Genomic DNA, 10093 nt, shown 5'->3' on the forward strand with positions numbered 1-10093 from the left:
TGTTTAGTGTAGGTTTTTAAACTTTCCCCGCAAGACTCAGTCTGGGATTATAGACATCGATGAAGTAAAAGCCATTGTAACTATCTGAATGTTTGCTTCAGAGAGTTTATCCAATTCTCCACTTTTTCCAGCCCCTGCTTTCCAACTGTTTGCTCTTTACTTTTTGATGCACCGTTAGTCACATTTGTATTCTCACCCTCATGGCTTCACCTCAAGGCTCCTTCCTCTCACTCTACCCTAATTTGGACAATCGGTCACTCATATCCAGATTATTACAGAGCAGGAAACCTCACAGGGTACTGGGGAACAGACATTTTTACATCATTTTATTTGTTGACCAGGGTACATGTTGGCCCTGGATCAATGAAGTGATAAAATTATAAAATTCCCTGCAGGAGGATTTGATCAGAATCATACCCACAGCCTCATGTGTTTGCAAGTAATGAATGTATATTTTTATTTTGCAGTGTACGATGGTCCCACAAAATTTCAGGAAGGAATCTCCAGCTCTGGCTGAATAAAAAAAAGGGGACAATTCACAGCTGCAAACAGTGGTATCAGCCAATGCAAAGTATAGGATTAGCATATCACTGTGCAACCTCTTTTCAAGAAGAGAGGAATTTTTTACCAAAAGGAAAAAAATATCCCCAAATTCTTCTCAAGTTAAAGAGAAGTACTCCCCAGATTTTAAGGGGGATAATTTTATTAGAATTGTACTGCACTATAATCAGATGAAGAACAAACCAGTTCTTCTGTAAACAGTATGAAAAACACCTGGAATCTTCAAAATTTGATCTTAGATCCAAAAACATATACAGAGTTTATCAAAACATATGGGTTCTTGAGATATGCCTACACACATTTCAAGAAACCATATGTGCATTTAATATTCTTAACATATTAAAAAGCATTGTCTTATAGATACAAGAAGTCTGAGACAAAATTAAGCAATGTACCTCAACTTTGTAGTTTACAAGATAAAGAATTATATTGATATTTTAAAATTACAATCAGAATTTGAACTCAGGTCTGTAAAACCCCAAAGCCTATGTATGCTCTTTCCACTCTGCCATGACTTCCTAAGGAAAAGTTTTAAAGGATAATCTGTCAGAACTTTCCTGATAGTGAAGACATTTGATGAAAAAAATAGGATATCAAATCCTGGTTATGAAAGTCACTTCCAGAAATAAGCAAAGATTCATCTTCAATGAGCCAACTAAAGAGTTCCCCAAAGTACTGGTACTTAATAAAGAAGGAAGGTCCAAAATGGCAAAATGACAAAGTAGGTTTGGAATCCTCTAAGCTGGTTGAATAACCTCAAATGCTTGAACTATTTTACCCAAAATGAAATGCAGAGAGATTTGCTTTCCCTTGAAATTAAATGTTCTTAATTGGTATCCTTTCATAGTATTTGATTTCATGTTACTAAAGTTAATAATAACAACAACAATAATAATAATGATGCTTTGGCCCCCTGTGCACCATGATGGAAGGAAATATGTAAGCTGCTCCAGAATGATTTGAAATCATTAGATTTTGGGCACAGAAGCAGTCTCCAATACAGCCCAGGAGCAGATGGTAATAATAAAATCAGTTTCCTGAATTGGTTGCATATAATTTCAGATCAGAAATCATTACTGTTCTGAGGGCAATAGGAAAGATATTTTGTAAGCTTTGCATATTAAACTTAAAAGTCAGGACTGCAAACTTCTACTTCATTGTTCCACTTCGCCAACATTAATGGATACTGTGAATAAAACTGACTCATTTTGCCTCATCATAGAAATGGCCTGGTCTCAGCACAGTGATACAAACAAAGGACTGTATAACAGCTCCAAAGGCTTTGAAAAGATCATGCACATCTTTACTGAAGATTTTTTTAAGGGAGCATCTAAGAGAAATTACACCACACAGCAGAAAGCAAAATGTCCTGACAATCCTTTGTAGGTAGTAACCTCCCCAACGTTCTATCCACCATGAAGCAGCTGTCTTACAAGGCACAACTCTGCTAACTAAAATTCCCAATCTGCATGCCAGGCTCTGCTTATCACACTCTGTAGAGATGGCAGGTCCTTTAATCCTTTCAATGTTGTCTAAAAATAACATCATTTAGTTATGGATGAGCCATGGGAAGATCTTTCTCTTTGCATTTTTTTTTTAATTTCATAATTGTGAAGTTAGTATAGCTCCTTTTTAATGGGACTAGATTACCAGACTAGGAAGTATTTCCCTTATTTTTTTTCTTTTGTGATTCTATCCTCTCATTCCCTACCTTGTTCAACATCCTAACATTTTAGACCATTAACTTGATCCCTCGAGACATGTGTTTATGAGCATGAACTCTTAACTCTGCAACATAGGCAATCTGGCTCTGCTAATGATATTATCAGCAAGGAGAAACTCATTTAATGACCTATGTGGGAACCATACTTTCAATCACATGGACATTCTGAGCAATAAAAATTGAAGGTTGTATCTAAGTATATGAATAAAAGATACACAGAGTTTTAGGTATCTGTGTGTGTAACTGAAGCCATTGTATTTCATTTAAGGATCCTGTATTTCAGGACCATTCTTGTCCTGAAAAAGCCCCAGGTGTTCTGCACTGAGTCATGCTTTCATAAAAGAAGGCATGCACTGTGGAATACAAGGACAGTTGTATGAAAGTAATACAAGGTAAGTAGTCTCATTACTAAATATCATTGGCCATTTTCCTAGCCAGATACCAAATAGCATGTAATAACTTTTTAAAAAACATTGATCCAATAATAGCTAGGATTTCATGGAAAGATAAAAAAATGAGGTTATTAACAAAACCATATCATTACCACTGTTGAATCTATTCGTAGAGATGTTTGAGGACTCTTGCTGGGCACACAGCAGTACTGAAAACATCTCAGTTGTTCACATTTCTCTTCCTCTTCTCTTTTTTCCAAAACCTTTTTTTGTTTGCTTGTTTTAGGGTAGGTATAGGCACAGTCTTCAGTTTCTGAAATAATAGAGAGAAAAGAAGCTATAGAACCAAAGAAATATAGCTAAAGAGGATATTTGAGAGCCTCCTAACTCCTTCAAATAACAGAAGAGTTAAAGTTGAGAAAAGTCAAATAACTTACTCATGGTCAAACACTGGGGCAGGGGCTGTCTTCTGCCCTCATTACCACAGCACCAATACCTCTCATATTCCAGGTACTGCATATGTACTCTGTAAATGTTAATTCAGTGAATAAACTGTTGAATAAATTTGTTAATGCTGGTAATGTGAATTCCCTAATTCCATGTATTTTTCCCTGTTCCAGTTCACCGTAACAAAGTTTCATTTGGGTTGTGGTCCTCTTTCAATCCTTCTTGGCAATGAAGGGAATGGTCATAAAGCTGACATGAATAGCTAATGGTCAGTGTAAGGTATTGGGCAAAATGATGGAATCTGAGGCACAACGGTAGAACAACTACGTTCATGATAAATGACCAGAAACTATTTGAGATTCACAGACTTGCTGGACTTGACACTGGGGTAAAGAGTTTAGAAAACGGTGAATGTGTGATACAGTAACAAGCAATGACAGACATTTCTACTTCAACATTATGCCCAAAGCAAAAGGCCAACTTGAGATGTGTAGTGAACACGCATGTGAGCCTCATTTAGGCATGTGTCTAAGGTGTTACTGTTTGAAATCAGAGGACAAACAAAATGCAAAATACCAGATTATCTGAAATCCTTTGGAACATGTATATATGAATTTATTATTTGTATGAGTGTTTTCATTACACACGAGAAATATATTCAATTATTATAATTTAGTTCACTTAAAATGCATGAACATGTTAAAAGAACCACTAGAAATGCTGCCATCTAGATAAAACTACTGTTAAAATATTCATGTATGTACATTCATTTTTCCTATGCCAATATATACATCTGTGTGATTTTCCTTTTGGAAAATTAAAATGATAATGTTAAATGCCATTTTACTCTCTCTTGCTTGTGATGTTTTCTCATCTTTCTCTAATTGCATTGCTATGTGAATTTGTTCTGATAACAGTCAAATGGTATAGAATATTAATGTAGCTATCATTCTAATCCTGAAAAAGGCCCAGGTATTTTGCATTGAGTCATGCCTTTATAAATATATATATATACACACACACACACACACACACACACACACACACAAACACACACACACACTCTGCATGTAAATGTACATTTATGAGTGTAGCCATTCCATATTTTTATTTCCAATTAAATGATCCTAATGAAGTAGGTGTTAAAATGTTTTTGCAAGTTCAAAAAATGAAGGAGAAAGGAAAGATTGAGAGTAAAAAGAGCTTAGAATTAAACATTTCCTCCAAGATCATCTATCTAGTGAAAAATTTAGAGCTGAAAATGAATATTCCTGACAAAGTAATACTTCTTGTTCCTAAACTGCTCGGTGCCTTGGCAGCCAACCAGATTTCAAGTAAGGAAAGGAATTCACTAATAAGTAGTGTCAGGCTTTAAAATAGAGGATCATTGAGATTTGGGGAATAACTGGATGAGTCTTTCCTTGTCTTTGGAAGCAAAGAAAAAAAAAAGGAAAAATAAATACTTACTATATTCAGGAAGCTGTGTCAGATCTTCTAGAGCTTGGCTGACCAATATGATAGCTATTAGGCATATGAGCCTATTTAGACTTAATTTACTTAAAATTAAATAAAATAAAAAATTCAGTTGCTTAATTGCACTAGTCATTTTTCAAGTTCTTATTATTAGTCACTTGTGGCCAACAGCTACCATCTAAGATAATGCAGAGGTAAGATATTTTCCTTTGTTGCAGAAAGTTCTATTGGACTAAAAATAGAAAGAGATGATTTGGACAGCTAAAAAAATATATATATAAAATAAAAATTAGCTGGGCATGGTGGCGCATGCCTGTAGTCCCAACTACTTGGGAGGCTGAAGCAGGAGGATCGCTTGAGCCTAGGAGTTGGAGGTTGCTGTGAGCTAAGCTGACGCCACGGCACTCTAGCCTGGGCAACAGAGCGAGACTCTGTCTCAAAAAAAAAAAAAGCGATCCTCCTGCCTCAGCCTCCCAGAGTGCTAGGATTACAGGTGTGAGCCACCACGACCGGCCCTGAATTTCAACTTTAACAGGGTGTCTTGTATTTTATTTGACCAACTCAATGATAATCATTCATTAAACAAATATTTATTGAATTATATGCAAGGATTTATGATCAGTGCTGGGTCCTAAGGATACAGCTACAAAAAAGACTTGTAGGTTTTGGATTCATGGAACTTACATTTTAATACATATGATTCTCAACTTTTATTTCCACTCACCTATTATGCATAAGTATCACTCTCTGTAAATCTATATCTTGCTCTTGCTCTGTGATCCTATCTTTCTCTCAATAAACCTCATTTTCATGCTTGCCTTACTTTGGTGCGATTGGTCATTCTTTGGCCATGAGTGTGCTAAGAACCAACATTTCTGACTGAAACATGACATATTTAGTAAACTCTAACTTCTCTTATGTTTACTATTAATTCTTATAAACTAATACAAATTTGATTCTTTTAAATGAATGACTTAAATCCATTGAATCTGTTTTTAATATTTTAAAATAGATAGTTTACTACTTTTTAAAAAAGAATGCAGAGGTGAGAGGAATTTTATCAGTGATATACATCAATTTTAGTGACAGAATTATAAAACAATAAAAATATTTTTAAACTCTCAGGTTCAGTGTTCCCTCAACACAACACTTTCAGGGCAATTCTATTTTATATTTTTAATATTTTATTATTTTAAATTGATATTATTAAAATACTTTGGTAAATGCTAGCTTAAATGATATTTATTTTATATACTGGCTGTTGAAGTACATAAGTATAAGAGGAATTTACTTTGCCATTTTCTTGTTGTCTGCTTTTGCTCATATCATGAATATTTTCTGTAACCCACTGTGTCTATGATTTTTTTTCAGCTACAATAACATTCTGTGAAGGTTAGTAAAATTAGTTAACATTTTCTATCAGTTGTCTTAAGACACACAGAAATGTATTAAGTTGCAGAAAGTTGAAAATAAATAAGAATTTTAGAGGTGTCCTTATTAACTGCCTCTCCCTTATTTTAAAACTTGGCTTTCTCTTACACTTGATCTTAGCCAAAAGGCTGAGAAGTAATTAACTTGGCCTTCTTTTATTGAAAATAGTATCACATATTAAAAATGTCTAATTTTTAAAAAATATATTTAAACATATATTTTGTAATATATTTGTTTAAGAATAATATGGGGGTAACAGTTTTGATTAAGAAAATTTTAAAATCTTGTTTGTGTAGTCAATTCATGTACAGTTTTCTTGTACATTTGAGTCACTAGTTTATTGCCCATAATGATCCACCATTATATTCCCTAATGCTCCCGTGAGACTGCCTAACTTATTCTTTTTAATTATTATTATTGTGGTAAGAACACTTAACATGAGATCTAACCTCTTAAGAAATTTTTAAGTGTACAATATAGTGTTATTAACGATAGGCACGATGCCGTACAGCGCATCTCTGGAACTTAGTCATCTTTACTGAAGCTTTAAATATTAAACTCTTTGACTTTTAAAGTCACCTCTTTTCTCAGGACATCTTTTGTTAAAAATGACAAATAGGCACAGCAACAATAACCACAGTTGTAACCACAAGCAACATATATACTAGTAAAGCTTACATTTTTAAAATATAAAAATAAATACAAATATATTAGTTCTAACATTTTCTTCTTTATACCCAGGTTGAGGACCACCATTAGAGATATAAAATGGAGCCATTTCCCCCATGCATAGCTCAGGTAATCATTTACTGTAGTAAAATGATGCATGCATCTACACCACAGTAAGACTTAATCAGTCCTTATGATAGCAAGGAAATCTGACACTGAATTGGCATTCCTAAGAGCTCAGAGAAGCAAATGGAACATAGGAGGAAATTATTGCATGTGAAACCTTTCTTTCAAGAGAACCAATGACCATAATTGGAACATCTCACAATATTTGATTTGCTTTTGCCCTATAACCAAATGTTTCAATTAAGCTCATTTGTATTAGCATGGCTGAGATCATTTCCAACACTTTGTTTAAATTATCACAGGCTTCGGTCTGGAATATCAAACTCAGACTCCAGAGGACAAAGCCCGGGTTCTGGGCAGCCTGTGTACTGAATGTAACAGAGATCTTTATCATTCTTTATGGGAGTTCTCATCAGTGACTACAAGCACTTGTTTCTTATACTTGACACAAAAATTCTTTCACAGAGAGCTACTCAGCATCTACAGCCAGCAAACAGGATCCAAAGCTGTTTTCCTATTTAAAGAGGTGTCTGGTTTTACACATGGTAATGGAGGACGAAAATACTCTTTTTGCTTGCATTTTGAATCTATTCAAAATATTGAAATGTTGTGGAAGCAGAGATGAAGTTGAAGGTCAGCTCTACCTTGGAGTCCTTTGTCTCTGCTTCCTGTAAAGAAATATTGAGGACTAGATTCTGATATATTTGTCCAGTTATTTTGAGGTCAAGAGTTTTACCCATTAATAACAATTAAAATTTAAGTACCTGGGAATACTGTGGAACACAAGGGGATCTTATTTTTTTTTTTTTTTTTTTTGAGACAGAGTCTCACTTTCTTGCCCGGGCTAGAGTGAGTGCCGTGGCATCAGCCTAGCTCACAGCAACCTCAGACTCCTGGGCTTAAGCGATCCTACTGCCTCAGCCTCCCGAGTAGCTGGGACTACAGGCATGAGCCACCATGCCCGGCTAATTTTTTTTTTTTGTATATATATTTTTAGTTGGCCAGATAATTTCTTTCTATTTTTAGTAGAGACGGGGTCTCACTCTTGCTCAGGCTGGTCTCGAACTCCTGACCTCGAGCGATCCACCCGCCTCGGCCTCCCAGAGCTAGGATTACAGGCGTGAGCCACCGCGCCCGGCCCACAAGGGGATCTTAAAGTACATCCAAACTGTGAAGGAATAGTCCACCTCCCACAACCAGTCCTAATTTAGGGAAGTAGTTCATCCACAGCATAACAAAACCTTAATGAAAAGTAGAAGCCTGGATGTTAACTGGTACTCATTGTCTTCTAACACCAGGGATCACAGACTTTCAGAATCCAAAGAAAGCAAAAAATGCAATCTGTGCCTCTCTAAATGACAATCTGAGGCCAAGGAAGGAGAATTGGGTTGGCCAAGGTCACAGAGCTATTTGGGGACAGAGCCAAGACTACAATTAAAGCTTTAGGGATCCTAATCTTATTCCTTGTCTTAGTGACCCTGTGGATTGAAAAATAGTGATTTTTCTCTACTTACACCTCAATTTAATGTGAATAATTTAAATATAAAACAACTTAATCAAGAATTAATTTTTGTCTTAGACACAGGTTTTTAAAAAGTCTGAAATGTGTATATGTGCATTCTCCAAATGATCATAAGCTCTGTGAGGTCAGGGACTGAGTATTTCATTTTGTGTGGTTCTTCCCAGGTAGTGCAAGCCTTTCCTCAATTTAAATGTTCAGTGCAATGTTGGTTAGTGAGGAAAAGCCTCAGTGCATGAAGACTATAGTATCTTCCACCTTCCTCTATAACCCTGCTCATAAGATAATGTAAAAGAAATTATGGTACTTGGAAGAGAATATCTGAGCTGTTGAGTATAAATCTACTTTTTAAAGGATGCTTTTGAAATTGTTCCCATCTTTTTTCTTTTCCTCTCCCACCCCTCCTATGAAATGTCAGGATTTTGAGGCATTTACACATTTAGTTCTCTGAGAGGGGGAAAGTTTTGACGACCTCATTCTCTTCTCCATTGCCACAGAACCAACCAAGCAAAGATCAATCTTGTCTTTGAAGTTTATAAGGATTCTTTGTCTCAGCCAGAACCTTTTGTCTTTAATAAGTAATAGACCTGCAGACCAGCCAAGCCCTCAGATACTTAGAGCTAGTTACCTAACTGGCAACAATCTCAGAACAATTTTGTTGTTTTTTAAAATTGGACAGAACCTCCACCCTGTCCTGTGTTCCAGTTAGTAATAATTTTGCTCTACTATTGCTGACTAGTTCTTCCCCAATTTCAGATCGTTTGATAATTATCCTCACCACACAGGAATGATCTTTTGAAGGAAGAGAAACAGAGAAGTAGAAGAGTCTTTAGGCATTAATTTTCAGCTGGCTAAACATGATAGGAAAGTGGTTAGTTCCTAGGTGTGAAGAGAAACTAAAATCTAAGAGAATAAGAAAAGCTATTATTGAAATAAAATAAATCAACAACCTATAAGGCATATTTTTCTCCCTCATGGTTTCTGTGTAATCATTAGTTGATAGGACATAAAGCTATGGCTGATCATCTTCATAAATTTAATCACCAACGATAAGCAAAGGATATGCTCAAAAAAATTTAATTGAGAGGTCATTAGGCCCCTTGGGTTCCTACATAAACAAACTAAAGCTTGATGTAAACAGTAAAACAAATAAAATGAAACAAACTTAACCAATCAGAAACTGTGAATTAACCTCTAACAAGGAACTTTCCACTTTAACTATAATCAAACGTATTTTCTTTTTGTTGTATTTTATTTATTTATTTATTCTTTTTTTATTTCAAAAAATGTAGGAGGTATAATTACTGTTTGTTACATGGATAAATTGTATAATGCTGAAGTCAGGGCTCTCAGTGTACCTGTCATCAGAGAAGTCATTTTATCAAAAAGACACCTGTACTTGAATATTTATCGCAGCACAATTCACAATTACAAAGATATAGAATCAACGTAAGTGTCCATCAACTGATGAGTGGATAAAGAAAACGTGAGGGGTGGGTGTGTGTGTGTGTGTGTGGTTTATATAAATATAAACCATATAAATATATATATATTTATAAACCATTATCTAACCAGTCTCCAGCACTGATAGGATTTTAGTGAATGCCAGAAAGAAATTACAGAACATGAAGGTGTTGCAACAAACAAACACCTGATAAAAATGTGCTGCCTGTACCTCAAACATGGTGAACTTGAAATTATCCCTGCCTGTCCCCCATAGGGTGGCTGGTGATTCTTTATATTCAGAAACTG

The sequence above is a fragment of the Lemur catta genome, chromosome 14 (assembly GCF_020740605.2).
Source record: "Lemur catta isolate mLemCat1 chromosome 14, mLemCat1.pri, whole genome shotgun sequence".
NCBI lineage: Eukaryota > Metazoa > Chordata > Mammalia > Primates > Lemuridae > Lemur > Lemur catta.